At 48.4% G+C, this 27,315-nt stretch overlaps 1 protein-coding gene and 1 long non-coding RNA gene across 5 annotated transcripts in view; both read left to right on the top strand.

Moving 5' to 3' along the window:
• The first annotated feature begins 2,724 nt into the window (after positions 1-2,724).
• Positions 2,725-8,090, top strand: I0C0044D17Rik (RIKEN cDNA I0C0044D17 gene). The gene is made up of 3 exons (NR_151512.1): positions 2,725-2,867; positions 5,031-5,174; positions 6,114-8,090. It is a non-coding gene; the product is annotated as an RIKEN cDNA I0C0044D17 gene (long non-coding RNA).
• A 416-nt stretch (positions 8,091-8,506) lies between these two features.
• The window catches only part of Kank4 (KN motif and ankyrin repeat domains 4), a 63,167-nt gene continuing 44,358 nt past the window's right edge, over positions 8,507-27,315 (top strand). For 2 of the 4 annotated variants that reach the window (XR_867859.3, XM_011240522.3), the window contains exon 1: positions 8,507-9,139. The gene's annotated coding sequence lies outside the window, so the exon portion shown is untranslated. Of the gene's footprint in view, positions 9,140-9,716; positions 9,847-27,315 lie in introns of all 4 variants that reach the window. The other 2 variants (XM_011240523.3, NM_172872.3) reach the window with 2 other exon arrangements.

Genomic DNA, 27,315 nt, shown 5'->3' with positions numbered 1-27,315 from the left:
CTTCTTCTTCTTCTTCTTCTTCTTCTTCTTCTTCTTCTTCTTCTTCTTCTTCTTCTTCTTCTTCTTCTTCTTCTTCTTCTTCTTCTTCTTCTTCCTCCTCCTCCTCCTCCTCCTCCTCCTCCTCCTTCTTCTTCTTCTTCTTCTTTCTCCTTCTTCTTCTTTCTCCTTCTTCTTTCTCCTTCTTCTTCTTTCTCCTCCTCCTCCTCCTCCTCCTCCTCCTCCTCCTCCTCCTCCTCCTCCTCCTCCTCCTCCTCCTCCTTCTTCTTCAGTTTCATGTATCCCAGGGGTGTGTGTGTGTGTGTGTGTGTGTGTGTATTCCGAGATGACCTTGAACTTCCAATCCTCCCACTTCCATCTCTCACTGCTGGAATGGTAGGCATGTGCTGCCTCTTTTTAGAGCTTAACACTGTAGTGATCAAGAGTACAAACCTTATTCATAGCTTTTAAACATTTTTAATCTGCATTAAATGGTTTTTCTTTTTCTTTTCTTTTTTTGTTTTGTTTTGTTTTGTGTTTTTGTTTTGTTTTGTTTTGTCTTGTTTTTTGAGACAGAGTTTCTCTGTATAGCCCTGGCTGTCCTGGAACTCAGAAATCCGCCTGCCTCTGCCTCCCAAGTGCTGGGATTAAAGGTGTGCACCACCACGCCCGGCCCAATGGTTTTTCTTTTAAAGATTTATTTATTTCATTTCTGAGTATACTGTTAAGGGCATCAGATCTCATTATAGATGGTTGTGAGCCACCATGTGGTTGCTTGGAATTGAATTCAGGACCTCTGGAAGAGCAAGCAGCCAGTGCTCTTAAGTGCTGAGCCATCTTCCCAGCCCCCACAATTAAATGTTTTTATGTACAAAGTGGCAAAAATTACTTTTGTATGTAGTACAATGTGATGTGCGTATTCTTTTTTAAAATTTTGTTCTTTTTTCTTTTCTTTTTATTTTTCGAGACAGGGTTTCTCTGTGTAGCCCTGGCTGTCCTGGAACTCACTCTGTACACCAGGCTGGCCTCGAACTCAGAAATCTGCCTGCCTCTGCCTCCCGAGTGCTGGGATTAAAGGCATGCGCCACCATGCCCAGCTAATTTTGTTCTTTTAAAAATTATTATCATTATTATTATTGTTTAATCTATTCACTTTACATCCTGCTCATGCCCCCTCCCGGTCACCCCCTCCCACAATCCTTTCCTCATCCCTTCCCCTTCGCTCTGAGCGAGTGGGGGGCCCCTGAGTATCTCCTCACCCTGACAGTGATGTGCATATTCTTATTAAATTTGCTACTAATAATGTTTTGAATTTAGAACTTAGAGTGCAGTATAAAGCATCGATCTAATAATATTGCTAAATTTTAGGCAAGAAAAGGAAAACCAGGAGTCCTCAATTATTTTACCCACCCACAATCTCTTTATTGCTCCTGTTTCTCCAGGCATTGGATGCTCAACCATCTATTCACTCACAAACATGGAGAGCCAGGTTTTGTAAACATATGTTGAAACAGATGCTACAACACACAAGAGGAATGAGACACCCTCACCTCATGTAATTATGCTCTTAATGTAGAACTGGACAATATGCATAGTTTCAGTTGTGCTCAGTGTTGGGAAAGAAAAGCAGAGGTGTGGTAGGAGGGGAGACCTCAACTTCTACACAAGTATCAGGTTAGGGGCACATCAGAGAGAGTCCCTGCAGAAGTGATGCTTAGGCTAATACCCATGGGATGACTGTTGGCTAGCTAGACAATGGGTTGGGTGAAGAAACTTCTAGGCAGAAATAAAAGGAACAGCAAGGAAGAACTGAAGAGTGCTTAGAAGTGATTGAGTCTTGGTGACCAAGGACTTGAATGGAGAAAATACAAGACTGAAGAGAGAGGACATGGCTAGCTAGACCCAGAACCCTCTTAAAGGAACCTGGACGTTTTCTGGGAGTCAGATGCATTTGAACGTGAGAGTCATTTAATTTGATGATTTTGAAGGCTGGGTTGGCCTCAAAGGTGATTTTAGCTTCAAATACTGGGGCAACTCCAAAGGAGAAGTCCCATTGGCTGGTACTGTCAGGAATTTCTTTATGGGAGATGCATTTGACATGGGCAAACATGGTTAGTGTGTATGTGTGTGTGTGTGTGTTGTGTGTTGTGTGTGAATGTTGTGTTTGTGATGTGTGGTTTGTGTGGTGTGTTTGTGGTGTGTGGTCTGTGTGGTGTGTTGTGTGTGTGGTGGTTGTGTGTGTGTGTAGTTGTGTGATATGTATGTGGGGGGAGTTGTGTGTGGTGTGTGTGTGGCATGTGTATGTGGGGGGAGTTGTGTGTGGTATGGTGTGTGTGGTGTGTGTGTGTGTCATGTGTATGTGGGGGGAGTTGTGTGTGGTATGGTGTGTGTGGTGTGTGTGTGTGGCATGTGTATGTGGGGGGAGTTGTGTGTGGTTTGTGTGTGTGTGTGTGTGTGTGTATGTGTGGCATGTGTATGTGGGGGGAGTTGTGTGTAGTATGTGTAGTGGCTATTCCTGGTTGTCAACTTGACTATATTTGGAATGAACTACAATCCAGAATTGGAAGGCTCACCAGTGACCCTTATCTGGAGGCCTGGAGATAGAAGTTTCTGATCTGGATCTTGGTATAGAGATCTTGAGGCAAAGTGGCTATGGATTCCAGAAGATTAAATCTCCAAATTCAAGGTCATCTGGGATTAAGGGTGTGGTGGAACACACCTTTAATCTGGGCTCTATACCTTCTGCTGGAGACAATATAAGGACATTGGAAGAAGGGAGTCTTGCTCTTGCTCCCTCGCCTGCTTACCATGTAGGACTGAGTAACTGCTAGATCCTTGGACTTCCATTCACAGCTACCACTGAACCATTGTTGGGAATTGGACTGCAGACTGTAAGTCATCAATACATTTCTTTACTATATAGAGACTATCCACACGTTCTGTGACTCTAAAGAACCCTAACTAATACAGTATGTGTGTTTGTGTGTGGTATGTGTGTGTATGTGTGTATATGTGGTGTATGTGTGTGTGGTATGGTATGGTATGAGTGTGTGGTGTGTATGTGTTTGTGTGTGTGTATATGTGTGTGTGGTATGGTATGGTGTGTGTGTATATATATATATATATATATGTATATACATATATATATGTGGTGTATGTGTGTATGGTATGGTGTGTGTGTGTGTGTATGTGTAAATGTGTATGTTGTGTGTGTGTGTGTGTGTTGGGAGGCAGAGAAGGTGAGGCCTGGGTGGAATGCACAGTCTGCATTCATTCTAATATAAAAATGGTGAGACCTGTTTAAGGAGTGGCTGGGGAGTCATGGCACATAAACCTGGACAGGGTAGGCTTGCGGTAGAACAGGCCCAGAGGGCAATAGCGTAGCATTCATTAATAAGTGGCTTAGCTGCGTGTTTTAGCTGGGTGCCCTAGAAAACTGAGCCCCCACAAAACCCTTTGGCAAACTCTTCTGGGAAAAGCAATCCCAGGGGAACCAGGCTGAAGGAGGGTGTAGATGAGGAAGAAAAGTGAGTTGCTTGGCAACAAGGTGACTTTGCAGACTCACAGGAATGGAAGTTGCTAGCTCAGCCTGACAGGGCAAGAGGTTGTCCAGTCAAGGAGGAAAGAGCATCCTTAGCTTTCTCTTAACCTTCGTAGGTCATTAATATTTCTACCCTTCCAGCATGTGTGAAACTGGGCTGTGATTAGGAATGACCCAAGGGACCAGAATTACTGTGGCCATGAGAAGCTAGGCCACACAAGCACTAGTCCATGAATAAGTAAGTCTAAAAGAGGACCTGACTGCCCAGAGTGTGCTGTGTGCCCTGTGACAGCAGAGACCCAAGCTGCATTTAGGCAGAGGTGCTGAGAGCCAGAGGGATGCTAGACCAAACTGTGGCTCTCCAGGAAACATCTGCTGAGAGTTAGGGCTGACAGACAAGGAGCAGGAGAGAGAGAATTTCTGCAACCACAGTCACGACAGGCCCTTGAGAGGAGGCTCTGAGAGAGGATGGCCAGAACTCACTCTGGCTCTAGTCTCAGCCTCAAGTCCTCGATGAGGTCTTGCCCTCAGGAGAAGAGCCTCAATCACAGGCATAGCCGGGTGATGCCCTGCTGAATTCAGCCTTTTCTGGCTCAATAACAGATTATTAAGTTTTCGGGAAATTTATGAGTCAAAGTGACACATAACCATTATTAAAAAATGAAATTAAGTAAACTTACAATTCAATAAGATATATTAATAGCAAATATAAGTCTGGGGATGTAGTTCAGTTGGTTGCATGCACAATGTCCTGGGTTCAGCCCCTAACACTGCATAAACTGGGCTTGTACTGGGCCTGCCGGTCAATTCCCACACTCAAGAATTGAGAGCAGCCGGGTGTGGTGGCGCATGCCTTTAATCCCAGCACTCGGGAGGCAGAGGCAGGTGAATTTCTGAGTTCCGGGCCAGCCTGTTCTACAGAGTGAGTTCCAGGACAGCCAGGGCTATACGAGAAACCCTGTTTAAGAGTTGAGAGCAGGGCTGCAGAGATGGCTCAGCGGGTAAGAGCACTGAGGTCCTGAGTTAAAATCCCAGCAATCGCATGGTGACTCACAACCATCTGTAATGAGATCTGATGCCGTCTTCTAATGTGTCTGAAGACAGCTACAGTGTACTTATATATAAGGAATAAATTAAAAAAAAAAAGAGTTGAGAGCAGAGGAACCAGAAATTTCAGGGTTATTTTCAACTACAGAGCTAGTGTGACGCCAACCTGGGATACATAAGACACCGGTTCAAAGCAAAAGGATAGTGCCGATGCCAAAGAGCACCTGGTTAGAGAGGCTCAGGGTGGGTCATTAGCCACAGGGAAATCCAAATCCAAGGGCTTCAAGGACAAGGGAAGGCAGGTCCCTTGTGCTTGGGGTGGGTGATGGATCATGATGCAGCTGCTCTGGGAAGTAGTTTGACAGTTTCTTCTAAAGTTAAGCATGGCCGGGTCAAATGACACAGCTCTTCCTCCTGCATATTTATCCTAAGGAAATAAATTTATGTTGACATAAAACCTCAACAGCATTCCAGACTTAAGGATGTAAAGGAGGAAGCTTGATAAGGCAGATGAAACTTGGAAAATTCGTCATGGTTGGAGCGGTTACACGTGCTTTCAGGATCTGAAGATGGTGTCCCGAGTCACAGAGAAGTCATCGATGCCACCAAAGTGAGCCGAGGTCTCAGCATGCATCTTTGTGGTTCTAGCTTCATCATATCCCCTAACATAAGCAAAAATGGCAGCCAACAATCCTGCTAGCCTCATACTTTGTCGTGTGTTGGGGGCGAAAGCTCAGATACAAGAACTAGGCAAACAGCAGCAGAAGTTCTCTGGGAGACTTCAGCGAACATTGAATACAGACAGGGTCCTTAGACAGAAAGCCTTGTAAAACTGGTGTACAGTGTTCCTCCTTGGCTTCGCTTTCTGAAGTTTCAATTACCCTTTATCAGCTGCAGCCCCAAAATATTAAACAGGAAGTTCCAGAAACAATAATAATTTATCAGTTTTAGATCGAGTCCCGTTGTGAAGCACATGGGGACTTGGTGTGCTGACCACAGCATCCCACTCTGTATGAGAAGAATCCCAGTGTCTAGCATATCCACACTGTCTCCGTTACCCAGTCCCCAGCAACCCTGTGGTCCTCAGATCAGCCCTCCTGGCACCACAGTGTTTATGTGAGAGGATGCGCTTCACAACACCAATATCACACAACTCTCTTCATCTCATGTCATTCACTGTAGGGTGAGTACGGTACCCAAAAATGTGCTGAAAGAGGGAGAGGCTCAATTCACATAATATTCATGATGTTGTTCTATTTTATGCCCGTTCTATTTTATTATTAGGTGTTCATTCTGTGCCTGGTGTATAAATTAAACTTGACAGGAGATATGTAGAGACAGGAAGAAAGATAATATCCATAGGATTCTTCACTGTCCAAGGCATCCACAAGAGAGCCTTGGGATGCATCTCCTGTGGAGAAGGGAAGATTGCTGCATATATTGGTGGGTTGATGAAAATGTGGCCAGAGGCTCACAGGAGCCTACTTCTCCATTCCTCTAAGATCAATGATTTATTACTTGTTATTTCAGTGTTTGAATCTATGCGCAGGCTTTACAGGACCAGAGGGAAGATGAGAACAGAGGGTCTATATAAGCAAAATTCCCGCTCAGAGAACTGGTGCTTATTTGCTGCCAGCCTGGCGACTGTAGGAGTTACCACACGTGGGTGCTAAACCATGGCACTGGTAGATGCACAGTTCTCTCTTGGAGCAAGACATGAATGTCATATCCTCCAGGCCTTCTGCGTGGAAAAGTCAGCATCCTGGTCACCAAGACCTGAGTTTGAAGTCACCTTCCTGCTTTTACCTCACGGCCTTCAACAAGAGAATGACAGACATTTTGTAGATGAAATGGCAAATCCAGAGAGACAGATAATGAAAATGAAATGCCCCATCATGGTGTCTGGTACAGGGCAGAAAAATGAATGCGCACCAATCGCCCTGAACTCCACACTCCAGCGAGGGGTGAGGCAGGGGAAGGAGCTCTCCGTTCTGTCCACCCTGGGTCCCGATCACAGAAAGTCCCAGGCTACAGCAGCGCTGTGCCCAACTATCCTATATCAGCTTCAGCATGAAAGCTCGCTGTCTGAGAGCCTCAGCTGGTTTGCAGTAGAGGTGTCCAAACCTGAAATTCTAAAAGATCTGCTGCCTGGAAGGGGTCTCTTCCTTCCAGGACTCCGCAGATAGCAGTCCATTTGCTAATCTAACTCAACCATTTCCCCGCCAGGACAGGAAATCGCTAATGCCCTAGCTGGGGCTTCTTTTCAGTGCATGGCATGAGGGTGGGGTAGGGGGGCGGGCGTTGGAGGGTCCAGGGTGGGTGTGTTTACTTAGTGTATTCTCCCAGTCCATTCTGGATGGTCTGAGCCTCCGAAGCCCTGGCTGCCCCAGTTCAGCCCGTGACTCCTCTGACTCAGAGCTACCCTGGAGACGGTTCCTCCTCTGAGTCATCAGGCTGAGCTGCTTTCGAGGATAGTAGAGTCTGGCACTGCCCTCCATCTTCTCAGCAAAGGTGCTGGGCCTCCACACCCGAGTGCCAGCCCCACGCCTAATTAGGCTCACAATGCCCAGAAATCAAGGAACAAGTTCTTCGAGGTATCTGAGAGTGCAGAAGGTTCCAAGACTGGGACTTAGAATGCTCAGGGTTCTGTTCCAGCTCAGCCAAGTAGCTTGTGTGACCTTGGGCTAGTCACAGAACACCCGAAGCAGAAGGAGTAAGTGATCTACACTGGCTGTGTTGCACAAGGATGTTGAGAGGCCAAAAACCAAATGCAGACAATGAGGCACAAGTCCAGGAGCTTAACCTGGTTATAGGGACAAGACTTAGCATTTTATTTTATTTTATTTTATTTTTGGTTTTCTAAGACAGGGTTTCTCTGTGTAGCCCTGGCTGTCCTGGAACTCACTCTGTACACCAGGCTGGCCTTGAACTCAGAAATTCACCTACCTCTGTTTCTCAAGTGCTGGGATTAAAGACATGTGCCACCACTGCCTGGCTAGGGCTTAGCATTTTAAAGTAAGATTCATTCCTTTTCATTTTATATGTCTGAATATTTTACCTGCATTGTATGTTTATGTATGTGCTCCAGGAACATACATGCCTAATGCACCAGGAGGCCAGAAGAGTACGAGTATGGTACGCTGAAACTAAAGTGACCAGTTGTGAGCCATCATTCCAACGCTGGGAATCAAACCTGGGTCCTCTGCAAGAGCGGCATTTTAAAAATGAGGTGTCGGAAAAAATAGAGACCTCACTTAAATGTCTGGGTTTCTGGCTTCTCTGGGAAAATGAGCCGCTCCTGTCATATTCCTTCCTTTCACCGGATGAGGATAACCCAGCAGGCCTTAGTAGGCAGAGTCTGAGGCTGCTCTCCCTTGGGCCACAGACCCTCCCCCAACTCCTATTTGGGCTCCAGCACTGAGGCCATCATTCCCATTTGTTACTGCTATCATGAAAGCTTCGTGGAAATGAAGTCATCCTAATAACTATGTTTCTGTCGAAACGGAAATTAAATGTCTCTTGATTCAAATTATCTGTCCCATCTGGGTCACGATGTCAAAAATAAAACTCCTTGGGCTGCTTTCTGGGCATGGATTCTAGGAAGGTGGGCCAGGGGAGGTCACAGCTGGACTCTGGATACCTGCCAGCTGCCATCTCCTTCCCTCCCCCTTCTGTTGGTCCTCTCTGTGAGGGGTTAGGAGAAACCACTCCACTTCTCTTTCCAGGTGTTGGCCCAAGTGGTCCTTAGCTATCTGTCCATTCAAGCTTAGTAACTTTTAATTGGTACAAAGCTGCTGTGGAGATGGGTGTATGAAGAGAAGACGGATTTTTATGTGGAGCTGAAACATGGATTTGGAAGGAAATTGGAAGGGAAATGGCTTAGGAGACATCTAAGTCCTGTTGTGAACGACTCTCACACCCCCACACTGGGGCTAGGACCCCACTGCTCACAGGATCTCAGTTGTCAGGCCTTGGTTCGTGTTCTGATTTGGGCAGTTATTACCCTTACCCTGTCTGATACTGTTTCTCCACCATGGTGGGGACGGAAACGTCTAGACTCCAGAGTCTAGACAAACTTAGAAAAACGCACGGGGGAGCCCTGGGGAAATCTGGAAAGCGCCTTACACAGGCTGAGACTTTTCTGGTTTCTTTTCCAAAAGTTTTTCTTCTTAACTCTGTCCAAGGCTAAGACCCTCCCCTCGGTGTCGCAATTCTGCCCCTTCCTATACACCAAAGCCCGCGCCGCGTCAGGAAGGCGGGGACTCGGGTGGCGGCGGCGAGGATCCGGCTCCTGCGCTCCCAGTCCCGCAGCTGGCGCGGTAGGTGTGCCCACAGCTAGTGCGTCCCGGCTCCAGGCCCAGCCCGGCGACCTGAGGGCGCCCGGAGGGTGTGCGCGCCCGGGACAGCAGGGTGCGGCGGCGCGCGGTGCGTGCCGGACGCGGACGGTGCAGAGGAAGGAGGATCGTGCCACTGAAGACCGTGCAGCTGCAGCTGCGTGCACCCCGAAGCCGGGTGGGAGCTCGCGTTGCTCCTGCACAGCGGTCGCTTCCTGCCAGAACCCCGCGGTTCCCCAAGGTAAGTGGTCTGGCGTCCTCTCGCCCCGGACACACGCCCCGCGCGACCCAGGCTGCGCCCGCTGCGCTCCGCGACCCCTGCTAGCGCCGCGTCCCTGCAGAGGCTGCGGCAGCCTGAGCCGGGAGTCCGGAGGGTCGGGGAAGGAGGGTACCCGCTCTTGCTTTCCAGCTCTGGGTACTAGGGAGACCGTAGAAGGGGGATCTCGTCGTCCTTGAGACTCAGGTGGTGCAGACCCTCGCAGCTGTCCTCAGACGGACGCTGCGGTCCTGGATGCAGCTTACGGGACTGGGGGCGCCTCCCGGCTGGCTTACAGGACTACCTTAAATATCGCCGAGTCTCTTTCATTTTGCAAAACATCGCGCCTGTTCCCCAGCCCGCACCTCCCTCCTCCTAGGTGAAGTTTCTAGAGCTATGATGGGATGCGACCTTGGGCAGAGGGAGGAGGGCTGCCCTGCATCTGTGTGCTAGGCGCTGGCTGAGGATACTTTGCCAAGCCCATGTGCCTCTTGGTTAGCTCTCCTCCCCTCCCCATCTTCTTTAAGGTCAAATCTTTGACCCCAGAACTTTGTCGCTGCAGACTGACCAGTTACAGACAGGAGCTGAAAAGTCCATGCATTCTACGCTTGGCTGGAACCTACTCTCATCGTGCTACCCTGGGCTGCAGAAAACCAGACTACTACTTCCCAAGCATCCTGGGATACAGACTTGTAAGACCAGGGTGGGCATTTTCCAGGAGAAAGAGGCTATTCCATTTCAAGGATGTCCTCTGAGGCTTGTGCAAAGTCTTATGCAAACAGGACCAGGGGAGAATCACCTGCAGCCAGTGATGGGGTTACAGCCAAGAGAGAAGGCATCTCTAGTTTAAAGTGCAATCCCGGAGGACCTACCTGAGTAAACCAAATTGGGCTCCTTAGCTTCTCAAGACAGGGCACAGAAAAGCATGTTGCTTCCCAAGGAAGCAGAAGTGGGGTCCACTTTGGCATTGCCCTTAAAGTCCAGCCTCCTACCTCAAGGAGGCGTGATGTGTCTCAGGGACAGTGTGTTGTAGGAATGATGTAAAAGCCAGAGAAAAAGCACACACAAAAAAAGTTCAGAACCAGATATCAGGCAAGGTTTTCAGATACAAAGGTAAACAGAACCGTGCACTGGCTTCAGGAAGCTTGCTGTCCAATGACCAAGACGGAGTGAATCACATCACTCTGGTGTAGAATTCTGCTGCGTTCTCTGATTCTAAACTTGGGTTCCCTGAGAACTGGGGATGGGCTGAGCGTCAGAATGAAGGCTGAAAGCTAACTGGTTAGATGGTGGATTGACTTTCAGATGGAAGCAGCCTATGAGAGGACCCTGCCCAGCAGCAAGTCCTGTGCAGGAACTGAAAGCCTTTGTTTGCAGAGGAGAACCAAAAGCCCTATAGGCATGGCCCTTAGCTCTGCATTCCACTGACTGGGCTAATCAGTGTGTGTCTTCCTTTCTCAGTCATGATGTTGGCCTATTAGAGGCCCCTGTCTAGGCCAAATGCACAGAGAAAAACAACATGATGGGAGCTTTCTACCTACACCTTTGTTAAGGGTTCAGAGCAATGGTTCTTTCCCCATGCTGTTTCCTGCTGTCACATCCAACTCGAAGCTTGCAAAAACCTTTGCTCAGCATTCAAGGAAATAGCGTTGGAAGTGGTGGCTCATCCAGTCCTGTGCAGTTGGATCCATGTTGCGGGGAAAGAGGATGTAGGGTGGGGAGGGGTGCCCACATAGCATCGGACCTGGCCCCTGCCAACCTTGCTAGCCTCATTTCCGCCTTCCTACCCCTCCCTTGGCCTTCTGCAACTGCTGTGTGCCACTCCACATTACAATTGAGGTGGTTCCTCTAGCACACGCTGCCTGTCTCCTCTCCACGTCCTCACGCAGTGAATGCACGTGCTGCCACCAACCTCCACCATAAGCGTGAGCTTCTCCACAGTCTTCTTGACCACATGAGTTAAAAGCTGCCTTGCCTTTGTTTCCAGTGGCCTTGGGACATGTGCCTGTAGTGATGAGCATCTGTGGCACTGAGAACCCCTTATGCTGGACTCTCCGGTCATATTTGAATCTCAAGAGCCTGGCACAGAGCAGGGACACATAGAAAGTGCTCAGTAGATTATTTTTGAGATCGAAATCATCTAGTATTTCTTCATTTTTAATGGAGGAGGGATAACATACATGCATCTTTGAGAAAATTACGGGTCCTCTTCTCCAGTGCATGTAACTGTACAGTGTCATGCATACAATTCCCATTTGACTCACCCCATTTCCCAAACCTTGGGGACTGTAATTTTCCAGAAAACAGAGGTCAGAGAGGTACACAGTAACTGCTGAGTTCCCACAGCTAGTTAACCGCTGAGTTCCCACAGCTAGTTAAGAGCAAAGATTCTAGACTACTGACTCTCAGGCTCATGCTCCCTCTGGTATGCCCAGCCTCTCTGAGCCACACAGCAGCCTCACTCTATCCCTGGCATTTTGTGAAGGCCACTATTCATGACTACAAGATGGATATCTTGGATTGTCTCAGTTCAGCATGAGCCTAAGGTAGAACAGGAGGGGGAAGTCTTATTATGGGCAGAGTTGACAATTAAGAAGACAGATGAGCCATCTCCCTGTCCTGTTTGCCTCCCCTGGCCCACAACGTTCATTACTACATTTGTTTTAGCTGAAGGAGGAACACACATACTTCAGTTATCATCTGAGCCCTGGATTGGGCCTGATGGGCCAGGCAGTAAGAATAGAGGCTCAGCTACTGGCTCCCCGCAGAGCATGTTAAGAAGGGGATAGAGCGCTTGCTGCCACCCCATGCTTTTTGCAACAAGATGCTTGCTTCAGGCTCGCCCATTCCAGTGTGCATCAAAATTGCATCATGCCTCTGATATGTGCCAGGCACTGTGCTGGTCCCAGTCTCTTAGGAGTGTGTGCAAGGCATATGGTTCTGCTCTGTAGCAGAAGGAAGCGGCATCTTCACTGTTTCATGCCTAGGGAGGTAGGGGATACATAGTACTTCTATGTCTAAAACTATGCTAACGCATAAAGCTCAGAGCTCAGGGCTGGCACTGTAGACTAGTGGTTTGTTTCCAGCACTGCAAGGAAGCAGAAGAATAAGACCCAGGAAAGCTAACCTTGGCATGCATTACATCATCTGAAAGGGGGCCTGCACTCTCTTCATGGTAAAAGATTTGACAACAGTACTTTCTCACTAATATTTGGGGGGTCATGCAGACACAGCTGCTGCAGATACACTCAATTCTGCGTGTGAAATAGGAGCAACTAGACATAAGAATAGTGCAAACGTACGTCTACCCGGCGCCCTCAGTCCTTACAGCCATGTTTGGGTCGGTTCCTCAAAATCTCCAGTGCACAGAGGAGGAAATGAAAGGTAGAAAGGTCGGTCACTGTGTGTAGGATCTTGGAAGTAACACTGGGATTGGGCAGAGCTGTCTAGCCCTGGACCTCAGGCAGAGAGACCCACTCTGTGCTCTTCTTGTGGTAGAGGAAATGGGAGGAGGCTAGAAGGCCAAGGCATCTGGAATGGGAGCCCAGACACACTGCTGATCAGCTGTGTGCTTTACAGTTGAAGCCTAATTTCTCTGTGGCTCGGAATCGCCTGGGTGAAGGGTGGACTGAAAGGCTTCTGTTAGGCCTGGTGTGGAATGGCTTCTGGTCTCCATCGATGAAAGAGAAGAGGGTTCCTCCTCTGAAAATACACAGGTCATATTTCCAAATAAAGTAAATGTGGTCCCAGGATTTCAAGTAGATATTCATGTGCTGCTCAGACAGCTGTAGTTCACTGGTCCTGAGGAAAGGTATTCTTGCTTCAAGAAAAAGTGCCCACTGGGTTTTCTCGTAGGAGCCCTTGACTGTCTTACCTGCTTCTAGCCCACAACAGGCTTTCTGGGGACATAGGCAAGGTCAGGGAAAATAAAAAGTTTCAGGCCCCCTCAATTTTTCCCTGGAGTAAAAATAAATGCAATTTATTAACTCACAATTATACATGAGTGTGTGTAAAAGTATTGTGTGTATATATGTGTGTGAATGTGAGTCTGCATGTATGTGTGTTTATGTGTGTATGCATCTGTGCGTATGTACATGCATGTATGTGTTTGTGTGTATTTGTGTTTGCTGAGTTTCCTTAAGTATAGATTTCTGGGTTGGGCCTCTGACATCAAGTGACAAAGAGCAGAGAGCTGTGGCACAGGGGGAGTTTGTTTCATGAAGATGGAGAGCAGCCCTTGATTCTCCTCCCTTCCACAGTGGTGTGGCCGCATGACCATCTCGCAGGATACTGGCTGGGGCTCTCAGGAGTTCCCACCTGCTTCTCTCACTGCCTGTTCCTTGCTTCAACAGCCTTCCATCTAGGAGGATGTAGCCCTCCTAATCTTTGGGGAAAGTTTAAAAGATACAGTTTCAAGTTGGGTAGAGTTTGACTGGGTCTACATTTACCAGTCATGACGTTGGGTGTGTGTGGAAGAAGGGCATTTTATCATTTTTGATAAAACTTTATCATTATTGTTTGACTTTTTATTGCGTTTCAATTGATTTATTTAGTGAGCATTGTGTGTGTGTGTGTGTGTGTTTGTGTGTGTGTGTGTGTGTGTGTGTGTGTGTGTATGCGTGTGTTCACCAGTACCATGGCGTATTCTCTTCTCCTAACATGGATACTAAACTTAGGTCATCCAGCTTGATGGCAGATGCCTTTACCTTGCTAATTAATGCTCCAATTTTTTTTCTTTTTTCCTTAACTAATTAACTTACTTTACATCCCAATGGAGGTTTCCCTCCCTCCTGCTCTCAGTCTCCCGCGCCCCCACCCCCATTTGAATTTTTAACATATTGTTTTCATTTGTCGTTCATGGGATCTTCTAGAAAATAAATATCAAAGGTCAATGAGCCACCTGCAGGGCTTGGAGGGGAAGAGGGGGCGAATGGTGTCCAGGGCTTGTGAGCCAGACAGATTACAAGGGTTACTCGTCTAAAGCCTCCTCTAGCAGGCAGCTGATTACACTGAGGTAGGGCTCTCCTGACTTGGAAGGCAGAGATGCCCATAAGCCCTGAGTGAGGAAGAGAGGAGCTAGGATAGGCAGTGTTGACACCACAACCCGGGCTTGAGTCAGGCGAGGGACCCAGCATGGGTTCAGCGGCATTGTGCACCCCACACTGCCCTGTCCTTCCCTGTTCCAGCCATTGTTGACACTGCTTCCTGGGAACTTCTCTTCCCCAGCTCCTGGCAGGGATCAGGCAGCCTGGGCATGGGGCAGCTGAGAAGGGTGGTATCTATAGGATTGGGCCTCTAGGGCAGAAAAGATGTGATGAGGACTCTTCAAAGGTAAGAGTAAGCTAGAACTCGGATGCTTATCCTGGGTCAACAGCCCCGAATTCCCATTTATAGAATTTAAGACAAGTCTGTGAACTTGAATTGGGGGCGTGGTGGGAGGGGTGGGCGGAGGGACGGGGAGGGTGACATCTTTGCTTGACGTTTTGCTTTCAGTTGTCAGCGCTGGCGAGAAACCACAGTTTGTGCTCAGTCCTCGTGACACTGCCTCCAATAAGAAAGAATAGATCGTTTCAGATTATATTGTAGTTGCTATAGATATTGTGAAATGTTATTTATGTTGGTCGTGTTTGAGATGCCCGTGGTTGCTACATCAGCTTCTAAAATGTATAATTTAATGAGTTAATAAAGTAAAACCCACATGGCTGTGTTACACACTTGGCTTTTCAAATTGTAATAATTATATTTTACGTATATTGGGTTTCTCTATAGTCAAGTTATATATTTTCTTTTATGGGCCCTGAGAAAGGGCCCCACAGGCTTCCCCTAAGGGGCACAGGAGTAGTCAGGAGTCCTGAGAGGAAGTCACCCACCCTGACCTTTCATAGACTTATCTGTCTCCCTCTAGGTAGCGGGAGGCATTCTTGAGTGGTAGTAAATGCCATTTAATAGTTGGCGGATTCTCAAAGGTTCGGTTTGTGCTTTGGGTAGAAAGAAGGCTTTGATGCACATCCCAAAGTCAATTTTCAAAACGCAGGCACACATGGGGAAACTTGTTCAGCCATTCCCAGCTGCCCACAAACCCACCAGGCCCAGCTGGGATGGCTTTATGATGGCTCTGTAAACTAGCCCATTGAAACAATCACCCCCGGGAAGGGTTGGCTTCCTGAGCCTGAGAGATTTTGTTGCAGAGGAACTAGTGATGTACTTGATCAAAGGCCCTCGCCAGCCCTAGGAAGAAGCATCCTGGAAGTGGTTCTGGAATGGAGAGGATACAGGAAGGCATCAGGGAAGGGCAGGAGACTGGCCAGATGTTGATTGTGAGGGGCCAGGAAGGAGGAGGGTCACACAGTAGCATTACAGGAAGGCTTGGGTTTTGTTAGTTTTGGTTTACTTGTTTAGATACTGGGTCTCACTACAGGGCCCTGACAGGCCTCAGACCCTCACCTGTCCATTTCAGTCTCCTGAGTGCTTGGCTACAGGCATGTGGCACCACACCCACTCTGCTCCCTCCTGGAGAATGTTTAATGTGTTTCAGATACATTCGAACCAAGATCTTAAATAAAAGTAATTGTCCTTTACCAGCTACCTAACAAGGCAGGACTGTTACCGTTCTCATCGTGTTTGCTGAGCAAATGGGGTCCCAAGAGGTTAAATATTTGCTTTAACATCATTGAGTATGAAAGAAAGGAAGGAAGGAAGGAAGGAAGGAAGGAAGGAAGGAAGGAAGAAAGAAAGACAGACAGACAGACAGAAAGAAAGAAAGAAAGGCAGGCAGAAAGGGAGGAAAAAGAAAGGAAGAAAGAAAGAAAGGGAGAAAGAAAGAACAGAAGGAAGGAAGAAAAGAAAAAAGAAAAAGAGAGAAAGAAAAGTCTTTTTAGGCAACAAGAGAAAAATCCACTTGAAAAACTTGGCTGCCATCTTGCATCGGTAGGGAAACACTTATCACGCATTCTCTTTACTCCTGCCAATCTTCTCAGCCATTTCTCTGTTCTTAGACACCTCCCCTCCCCTTCCTTACCCTTAACTCAAGCAAGGGGACATAGACTGTGGGAACAAGGACAAATTAAAAATGACAAATGCCCTGGAGTTGGGCAGAACTGGGTTCTTTTTTTTTTTTTTTTTTTTTTTGGTTTTTTGAGACAGGGTTTCTCTGTAGCCCTGGCTGTCCTGGAACTCATTTTGTAGACCAGGCTGGCCTCGAACTCAGAAATCCGCCTGCCTCTGCCTCCCAAGTGCTGGGATTAAAGGCGTGCGCCACCACGCTCGGCCAGAACTGGGTTCTAATTCCACCTTTGTCACCTGACTCTGACCATCTGAGAAATGGGACCAATTTGGCCACCTTCCTACACATACTCGATCTCTCTCCAGCGATTGTGGGTCTCTCTTTTGCTGGCTTCTACTCTCCTTTTAGACTGGTAATGTACCCCGTTCCTCACTACCCACTTGTGCTCTGCTAGGACTTCTGGGAGCTCCTCAGATCTAGTCTGGGGCAGCAGTCCTCACACCTCAAGGCAGCTGCTGAGGCCTCTGGAAAGAACACAGCCAGTATTCCAGAGTGTCACTGTCACTTCAAGTGTCACTGTCACCTCGCTGCTTTCAGGTGCTCAGGCTCAGCTTGAGGCCTCTCACTAAAACATCTCCCCAGCAGGTACATTTGAGTGTCTGGTGTCCGGTCCTCCCTGTGACAGGGCTCCTGCTCATTCTTGGGACACACACCTGCACACACACCCCTCCCCTGAACTAGACATTTGCTCAAGGGCTCTATCGCCCAAGGCTCCTTCTTTCCCTCTCTTTGCACCTCCTTCTCCTTCCCTCCCAGCCTCTCAGCCTCCCTCCCTCCCTCCCTCCCTCCCTGCCCCTTTTGTCCAATGGTGCTGAAACTCACATTCTGGGTTCACAGCACTCCAAGAGATGTATGTTGTTGAAGGAGGAAGGGACCTCCCTGGTTGCCTAGACTACTTCCTCATTCCATGAGGATGCTGAGGAGCAGCGAGAACAGGTACAGGCGTGTGTTGCACAGGGCCTGAGCTCCATGAGAACACTAAGTCTCTTGTCCCAGCCCCTTGCCCTGCCCGCCAGGGTGGCAATGTGTCTTTTATACTGTAGAGTAGAGTGGTATTTTGGGTACGGGGGCATTCAAAGAAAAAATTTTTTTCTGCAGATCCAAGCTTGTGTCCCTTTTACCCAGACCCAAGGTGAACCATTTCTGGCCTAACCTTCTCCCTTACCCTACTCTTGTCTCCTCCCTTACTCCTGTCTCGCAGCATTTCAACCAGCAAATGGAGCCCTCTGTTACCCAGGTCAGTGGTACAACAAGGCTCTTGCCCAGAGATCTGTGCCCACGGCCAGAGCTGAGGCCTGACGTTCCCCACAATGGGGCCGTTTCTCTGGACTACAGTGCCTTCTTCAGAGAACTGAAGTTCAAATGCAGTCTGCTAGCCCACCACAGCGTGGTTCTGGGAGAGCAGAAGACCAAATCACTTCCCTGTTAGCCGGGGTCCTAGCTGGCACATGGGATGAGAAAGTTTTCACGGGTTCCACAAAACCCTTGGCCCATATGTAGCCATTAAAACTGACTAATCCATGCTGGGTGGTGGTGGCATACACCTTTAATCCCAGCACTTGGGAGGCAGAGGCAGGCGGATTTCTGAGTTCGAGGCCAGCCTGGTCTACAGAGTGAGTTCCAGGACAGCCAGGGCTACACAGAGAAACCCTGTCTCAAAAAACAAAAACAAAAGAGAGAGAGAGGTGACCTCTTCATTTACTTTCTTTTTTTTTTTTCCATTCTGATTATAAAATGATTTTTGAACTCGGCTTTCTTGTCTGTAAGGTTGGTTTAAAATCCTGCCCCTACTGTTTTCATTGAGATTTTTCTGAGCTGAACCTCCTGTGGGCCTCTGGCCCACTCTCGACTCTCAGCATGGCTTTGCAGAACCACGTGGCTCTTTGTGTCTCCTTGGTGCATTTTGAAATCCTATCCCCACAGTGTGATGGCATGAAGATCCAGGCTTCTGGAAGGTAGCTGGAGCATGAGGGTAGAGCCATTGTGAAGGGGGCTACTCCGTATCAAAGGAAACCCAGTGAATGTTATTATTTCTTTGTGAGGACATAGCAAGAAGTTGGCAGCCTGGACTGGGAGCAGATCTCACCAGAACTAGCCTGGGCTGGCACCCTGGTCCCAGTCTTCCAGCATCTAACTCTGGGAAGGAAGGAAGTGTCTATTATATGAGCCACCCTGTTTCTTTTACAGTGGCGCTCTTAGAGCAATCCTCTGGGTGGTTCTTCTGGTGGGTCATTAAGAAAGAGGAAAGGTGGAAGGAGACACAGAGACTCCTATCAAATGCTGGTTCCTGGGCCCAGAGGTCAAGAGCTTCCTGAGATGCTGGGATGAAGAAGTCTCGCTAGGGTAGGGACAGTGACCTGGGACCTTCGGCCTGTAGCACAATACAGCTGTTGTAACCTCAACCTAGTAGCTGGCTCTCTTAAAAAGAAGTGTATATGATAACTGGGTTTGCCTGAATATATATAAGTGTATCATGTGTGTGCTTAGTGCCCAAGGAGGACAAAAAAAATGCCCTTGAAGTAGAGTAATAGGCTGTTGAGAGTCATCATGGGGTACTGGGAACCAAACCTAGGTCTTCTCTTGAGCGCTGAGCCCCAGATCTGCCATAGTTTTTGGAAAGGGCGGGGGAGGTCTATGGCCCTGTTCTTTCTTCCCTTCTTTCTCTCATTGTCTTTTCTTTCCTCCCTCTGTCCTTGTCACTTCCTAACAGCCATCGAACGCTACCTGATCAAGGGCACCAGGCTAGGCCCTCCACTAGGCAAGCAGTTCATGATCCATTGGAGGAGATGAATAACGGGAGGCAGAGTTATCAGGCTGTCTCAGGAGGACTGACAGACCAAACAACACTGCTGGGCACAGGCAGAGGGAGGGGACCCAGTGCTGTCCATGGGGGCTGGGAAGGAGGGGGATTGCAACTGAGGGAATTCTCCCAAGAAGAGAATCTACATGTCGTGCAAAGCTATGGGGCACACAATGACCCAGACGCATCCAGAGTCATAGCTGATAGCAGCAACAACATCCTTTTTTATCTTTCTTCCAATGTGCGAGATCTAACAGAAAGATTTCAACGTGGGGGAGACTGCTGCAGAGATGCAAACTGGAGCCCAGGAGCAGTTTCTAAGGGGATCCTGGGAAAGGCGGTGTTGACTGAGGCTGGAATTAGGAGTTGAATAGATATGCTAGTGAAACAGACCCCTGCAGGATGCCCAAGTCGGGTAGGGGAGACACTGGCAAAGGCACAAGCTGCCCAGGTCCAGGTTGAGGTTTGGGTTGCGTTAATGGCAGAGAAGCTGGAGGTCTGTCTACAACTGTGGCCTGAGACCACATTTCCTACCCTACCTCCAACACTGTGGGCCTCACCTGGTGGTATTTGTTTGCCTGTACAGTATTTAAAAAACTATTTTCTATTAATTCTTTGAGAATGTCATGCAGTGTACTTTGATCTGTACAGCATTAAAAAAAAGAATTCAGTCAACATTTAAAAAACAGATTTTACATAAGTCCACATTTTTGCCTTTTTCTGAGGAAAGAAAAAAACCTAGTGTGGAAATACCAGGCTTGAATTAATCCCCAGAGCTATATCCTGAGGTTGTACACTGGGTCTTCCCATAGTAACTGTGGTCCCACAGCCCTTCAGCTGGCCTGGGATCTTTGCACAATATCACTCTAGAATCATTGTCATGAGCCCAGAAAGTACCACATAATTCATTACAGGGGAGGGGAAAGGAAATTCCAAAGGAGGCGCATTGTGATCCCTTTATCAGATTGGGCCGTGTTATGCCACCACTCTTTGGAGAAAGTTTAATTGTCAATAAAGAAAAAGTAAGCATTTGAGGTGGATGGGCAGGCGCCTTGGGGCCCGGATGGACAGGAAGTGAACGGGGCGGGCGCTGTACCAAGACGGATGCAAATGGTGGGGCCCTGGGGTGAGCACATTTGATCATATCGATTCATGGCAAATATTTCAAATAACAGGGAAAATTCCACACTGTAAAGAGCTGGTGGGTGGAGCTATGGGAAAGTTCAGAGCATGCTGTCCTAGACTTAGCACTGCCCATATAGGATCTATATAAAAAACCATGTCTTCAGTTAGATACGATGCATGCATGGATGGATGGATGGATGAAAAGACAGTTGTTGATCTACAGGTGGACATTTTATAAATCAAAGTGGGGCTTTACTGTGCCCCAACATGTAGCCTCCGATGCTCTAGCTTGAACAATTGCCAGGTCACTCCTCATGTCCAAGCTTGTATTAAAAAAAAAAAAAAAAAAAAAAAAAAAGTCTTCCACAGGAAACACTTTTGGGGGGAAGGGTGGGCTTTGGACTGTGCCCTTCTGAGCCTCAGTTTTTCTCCTCTGTAAAATGGGGCTGAGAGTTCTTTCCTACAGAAGGCCAAGAGTGAAGTTTTAAAATAAAGTGTGACTGGCCTCAGGGCAGTCCTGGGGTTCAGCGATCCCAGCCCACTGCACTAGAAGCGAGCACAAGTCCCTCCTACATAGTCCATTCTTGGGATTCCACATTTTCCACCGTTCAACTTGCTAGGTGGGGGAAGGCTTGGAGGGAGAGCCAGTCTGGGAGGAATTACGACTTTTCACCATACAAAATCTTCCTTTTGGTGTTGGACAGACTTAAAAATCTCAAGTAGTTCGTTAACAGCAGAATCAGATTTTGTCTAGGGTGTTTTCCCTGGAAACCCACCCCCCCTTCTTTTAATTCAGCTGAAGGAAAGCTCCCAAAGCCAGGTATCTGTTCTCTGATGGAAAGGCCTGACCTGCCTTTGCTGGCGCTTGGGAGTGGGGGTGGGGAGCTTTTCTACTTAGCAGACAGAGACTAAGTGCCCTGGAGTGCCCTGTCTCTCTCTGTGGCACCTTGTCCTGCCCCCTGATTTCCTCCTTCCGCAGCTCCTCCCTTCCTCAGATTCCAACAGTATGTTTCTTTCCTTTAAAAATTTATTCTTGTTATAGTTAATTCGTCTTCACGCGTGTGCAAGTGCCCTGGGCAGCCATGATCATCGTCTGGAGCTGGAGTTACAGGTGCTTGGGAGCTGCCTGCGTGGGAACCACATGCAGACCCCTCTGAAAGGGACTCTTATGCTCTGAGCCATTTCTCTAGCCCAATCCATCTCTTTTGTGTGACCCACCTTTACCAAAGCAACTCTGCTTCTGTTATACCTCATTAATATCGCGCCTAGGATTATAGTTTTAGATCAGTATTATGAAACCAAAGAGTGAAGAAACTAAGGCCTAAGAATGTCTGATATGCCTTAAACTCCAACAAACACCAACAAAAACCAACAGGCAAATCTGAGTTAAGATCTAGACTTCCTGGCTTGCCTGCCACAGGAGTCAGGCTGTATCATGTGGCTGCCTTCCTAATTGCTACCAGACATCTCCTACAGGGGTGGGGGTGGGGGTGGGGGGGTCAGTCTTAGCTCTAGGTAGTCAAGGGCTGGGGACAGGTTTTAATTGTGTATGTTTGTTTGTAGGCAAGTATGCCACAGTGCCAAGCGCAGAGGTTGAAGGGCAATTTGAGGAAATAGAATCTCTCCTTATAACAAGTGGGTTCCGGGACCCAAACTCAGGTCTTTAGACTTAGTGGCAAGCGCCTTTGCCCACTGAGCCCTCTCACTGGCCTTAGGGAAAATGGGGAGGCCGGATGTATTTGGCCTTGGTGTTCTGGGAGAGACTGGTGGAAACAGTGGGGGGCGGGGGGAGAGGTGGTCGCACTCAGGTCAGCAGAGGAAACAGCACATGGGCTGGAGGGGGTGGGGGATGGGGGATGGGAAGTAAGGGAGGTTGTGAATGGCCTGGTACAAAGCCAGGACACTGAAGCGGTGTTTGAATCAGAAGTGGCCCCAGGGTCAGTCCTTATGGTCGGTCACTGGAATCTGAGGATCTCTTCTAGACATCTGGACTCACAGCAGACATGTGGGGCCTTTCTAGCCCCATTCAGTGGCACATCTTGTAATCCGCACACAGCCCAGAGGACCCCTTTCCTCATTCAGGCCATGTCTCCCTGACCCTTCCTAACCATTTCCTGCTAAACCTTACCAGCTCTATCTTCTGAGAGAAAGGGGATAGAAGAGCTGCTTACCGCCTCGTGCGGGCCTCCCACATTTAGCCTCAGTTTAATATCACTGTTGCCTGGAAGACCAGCTTTGGCCAACAGCAATACAGTTTGGGTCTCATTCGAAGCAGTTAACGGAACACAAAATAACAACAGGTAGAATTAATTGTGAATATATTTAGCCCAGTATACCCACAGTGATTTAACGTGTACTCAATATTAAGAGAGAGAATGAGGGGCTTGTGTTAATGTTTCATGTTAAGCCTTTGAAGCCCACCTGTGGAGCATTTTATTGAGCCTCGTTCTAGTGCCATAGGCACAGGAAGCCGGAGGAGAGTTAAGGGCGTTCACTATTAAACCAAGAAAACTCATGAGTGTTGGAAAGCTTTGGGACCCCATTTTAATGAGAGCCTTGGGTAGGGTGGCCAGTCAACAGACCTCAGATGTCACACGCCACAGCTACTTGCTTGTCCTTGCCTACATTGTTAGCATGGCTCACAGGATGTTAAGCCTGCTCTCCCATTTCCCAGCTCCTCCTCTGCTGTGTGTATCTTCTATGCCCTACCTACAGTCTCCCCTTGACTCCTTTGAGGTTAAGCTTCACTGTCCCATTTCCCTAACTCAGGACAAGAGCTAGGTGAAATCCGAGCCCTTTGGCCTCGTCTGCTACATGACCCCACTCATATTTGTGCAGACTCATATTTGTCTCGACCTATTCATCTCACTGCCTGGTTGTAAATCTCAGCTGCTTTCCACAAGTTCCCAGATCCTACCAGACCCCTTACTCTCTGCCTTCATTTCTCTCTGTCTCCTGAGAAGGTGGATACCATGTGCTTTAGACACCTTCATCTTCACCTCAGTGTCTCTTCATCTTGCTTTTCCTTGCCAGAAATAAACTTTCAGAGTCTTCCTTCCCCACCTCCAGAAACTCTTCTCATCTCTCTGGCCTGTGGGTAAAAGCCATGGACCCTGTGGCCAGAACCTTGGCTTCAAGCCTCAGCTCCTCCAGCTGCTGATGTGTGGAAATCACTTAACCTCTGGCTGGGTCCACATGGGCTGCTGTTACAAACTGCCGTACACTGGGTGGCTTAAAAACAAAAAAGTTTGCTTCTTGCAGCTGTAAAGACTGGAAGTCCTGGATCAAAGATTTGACAGGTTTGGTGACTGGTGAAAGCCACTTCCTGGCTCACAGAAGTCATCTTCTTAGTCTGTGTGTTGACATGGTGGGAGGGCAAGGCAGCTCTCTTGAAACTCTTGCATGAGGCTCCTTCTCAGTCAAGAAGGCCCACTAGACCCCCACTCCTGATACCATGTTCAATGTCGGATTTAACATGAGCTGGGGAACAATCCCCCCTCTACAATGCTTTTCCTGAGTGAAGTTTGTTTTTTGTGAAGCGTGAGATAAAACAATTAAAAGCACCCAGCTGCTGCTGTAGAGTCTCCATCTCAATAGAAGACTTTAAGGATGAACTCAGAGGAACGCTCACAGATGTTTTTATAAGTGTTTAAAAGTAAAACCTCAGGGTGGGCAAGATGGATATCTCAGCTGCCTCAGTGATGAAGGAGATGGAGAATCAGAAGAAAGAAAGGGCACCATTGGTAAGCAGCCACATGGTGGGGAAGAGACTCAGCCCAGAGTACCAGAGAAAGCATATGTAACTGCTGGCCAGCATCCGGTGGAAGAGGAGGAGAAGAAAAAGACAAAGAGAAAGAGCTCAGAAATGTGATTAGACCCAACAGAACCTCCCATCACGCTGCAGAGGCAGATCGAGGAGCAGAGTTTCTATGAAGGAAAAGTATATTATCTCATCAAAGGAATAAATATTTCCCCCCCCCCCCATGGTTTTGAAAAGGTGGAGAAGTAGAAGCCGGCCATGGCCACATGGACTGAGGGAGGAGGGGGAGAGAGGGGGCACAAGGGGGCAAGAGGCAAGAGAAAGGCAAGAACTTGAGAGTCCTCCCATCTCTTTAGCACAGTATTTGGTGGAGTGGTCCCTCGACTAGGTGATTGGTCTTAAAAGAGGAGACAATAACATGTGTCTCCCCCCCCCCCCCCAAGGCAGATTACATTCTCTTGGCTAGAAGGAAAAAATCTTTTCCTTAGAGGGTGTCCAGTGCTCCATGTGGACAGGCGACAAGCATCCCTTCCTCTGTGATTCAGTGAAGGAGCTGGGACAGTGAACCGAGCAGGCTGATCTACTCCTTTTGCCTTGTGAATCTGCTTCTACCTGTTCTTACTCAGCACCCACTCACTGTGTCCTCTGTACACGATCAAGGCTGCGTAGCAAGGCAGAGAGAGCCCAGGTGGCATTTCCCCAGTGGTGACAAAGCTGAGATTCTGGATGCCAAAGTCAACACTCAGGAACCTGGCCTGGCCGCTATGTAAGGCGCTCTGTGCCTATGCCTGCCTTTCTTCAGATCGTGGCTGCCCTCGGGTTGGGGAGATGCTCGGTGGGTAAAAGCGTTCGCTGGGCAAGCCAGAAAACCAGAACCCCACATCACCACAGATCCCTTGAAAAACAACAACAAAAGGAGCAGGTAGTGAAGAGTCTGTCTGCTCAGACTTCTCACCAGACTCACTACTCTCTTCTTCTCCCTCCCCAGACCAGTTGTGGAGACTGCATATCTGTTGCACCCTCTCTAAAGGCCAGTGTCTGGGCACAGGACTTGCTCATCCCAGTCCCTTGTTCCCTCCTGCTCCTCTTCTAAGTGGAGCAGACTTCCTGCCCTGCATGCTGGCCAGGAACGTGAGCACCTGAAGCCACCACAGGCTTTCTTCGCTGCCCCATTTGTTTGGCGAATTCATCTTCATCATTCATAAGCCAACTCAAGTCTATGATGTCTGTGTGCTCGCTCTTCTATTTCTCTCTGAATCTTTGCCTGCTCCCTTCTTGTACTAGAGGTCCTTCTTTAGGGTCTCTAGTTCCCATTTGGGACAGTCAGCCGCTCAGAGGAAAGAACTCCATCCTATTCTTCCGTGAACCCCCAGCACCTGGCCCAATGTCTGGGCCCTTGTTTCAGACAGCCAGGTGAGCACGCCTAGCGTTTGACTCCAGGCTCATGGGCTGTGGTCACATGATCGTCATCATTTTTAACAGTAGTGAGGAGATGTCCCCTGGGGCCGCCCTGGCTCTGGAGAGGGAAGCCACATGCTCCAAGGGGCTATGGTGAAGACCACAGCCTTTACATTTGGCTTTGTAGGCAGAGGTCGGGGCACTCCAGAACACAAGTGGGTAAGTATGCTGGGCAGGGTTTGCACGCATGCCAAACGCCTGCGGATGGCAAAGAAAGGGAGGCCTTGTGTGTGCTGGCGATGCTCCAAGAGAAATAGCCCAGTTATTCTTCTGTGTTGAACATAGCTCCCTCTTTTAAAAAAGGACAGCCCCAAAGGGAGCAAAAAAATCTATCACAGGTTCTAATGCGTCCCACAGACTAAACTTCAAACTACTTGCTACCCTCAAAATATATCACGTGGATAACTAATTGAGCCAACTTCGTATCCTTCCAGGGTGTGGCTGTGTGACAGGAGCAGAAGATGCAGTCCCCATCGCTTTTGCTTCATTCCTGGTTGCCAGGGGTCTGCAGACCTCGGAAACAGGGCCTTGCTTCTTCCCTTAGGCTCCTGTTTTGAAGGCCCTGCCCCTGTCTGTCCCCCACCTTTACATCTGAAGTTAGCCTGCCACTTACCCATTCTAAGCCACCAACTTCCTTCCACTCAGGCCTTTTGGACCTGAGCTGTGGACCCAAGCATGACTCCATCTGCCTAGGAAAAGTCCATCAGAAGCCCTCACTGCAACAGCAGCTCCGCCCTGTGTGGTCTTTGTGACTCCTGCTGACTTCCTATACTTGCCTGCACACTGGCTTCCAGATCTCCACATAGGAAAAAGATATTCAGTATTGGTGGAGGGGAGGGCCAGGCAAGAATAAGAGTTAAGTTTACTGCTTGGCCAGTACACAGTCCATAAACAAGGACAAAGCAACCAACAGTTGCTGAGCACCTACTGTTTTCTTTCTGCCCCGTTGCCCCCACCCCCAGAACAACAGGGTTTTCAACATGCCAAATACAGGGTTAAGAATGGGTACGTAGTTGGACATGCTAGCTCATACTAGGAATCCTGAGCACTTGAGAGGCTGAGGCAAGAGAGTTGTCATGAGTTTGAGGTCAGGGTGGGCTATAGAGTGAGTTCCAGGAAAGTCTCACATAGTGACTTATCTAGATACACACCATAGTGACCTATCTAAATACACACACACAGAGACACATAGACACTGGCATGCGTGCGTGTGCACACACGCTCACACACACACTTACGGAAGGGAGGGAAGAAGAGAGAGGGAGAGAGAGAGAGAGAGAGAGACAGACAGACAGACAGACAGACAGCGCCTCTAATAAGCAAACAATACGAACAAGCTGGGACGATGGCTCGGTTAGGAAGGTGCCCGCCGTGCAATCATGAGAACCTGAGTCTGGATTTCTAGCACCTTGTAAAAAGCTGGGTGTGGTGATGCCTGTTGTCCTAGCACTGGGGAGACAGAGACAAGAGGACTCCCCAGGGTGTGCTGGTCAGCTAATCTTGCCAAAGTGAAGGGTGACAGAAACGCTGACCCGGCTCTCTCTCCTCCACACGCACGTGTACACCTAGATACCCAAACCAACAGGAACAACCATGTAGCCATCCGAACAGCCCTAGGTAGTGAGTAGTTCTTCAGAGCCCCCTTAGAGCTAGGGAGCTGGGTCAGAAGGTAGAAAGACTTGCCTGTGGGCAAATCATCTGCAACCTCTGGAGCCCCTCATTTAGTCAAGGTCACCTTCCCTCCCTCTCCATACCAGACACCTCATCCCACGTGTGCTTAGGGTTGTGACATCAGCATCTCTTCTTTATTGGAAACTCTCAGATCGGTTCATGGAACCAGCTGGTGCATTAACTCACTCTTCAGGAGAGCTCAGCAGAATATGGTTTGTAAACTCACTCAATCAGAGTTTACAAATATATTTTTTAAAGTAGGTAGATTGCACTAGGGAAACTGG

The sequence above is a fragment of the Mus musculus genome, chromosome 4 (genome assembly GCF_000001635.26).
Source record: "Mus musculus strain C57BL/6J chromosome 4, GRCm38.p6 C57BL/6J".
Taxonomy (NCBI): domain Eukaryota; kingdom Metazoa; phylum Chordata; class Mammalia; order Rodentia; family Muridae; genus Mus; species Mus musculus.
This window is presented reverse-complemented; position numbering and strand designations above follow the sequence as displayed.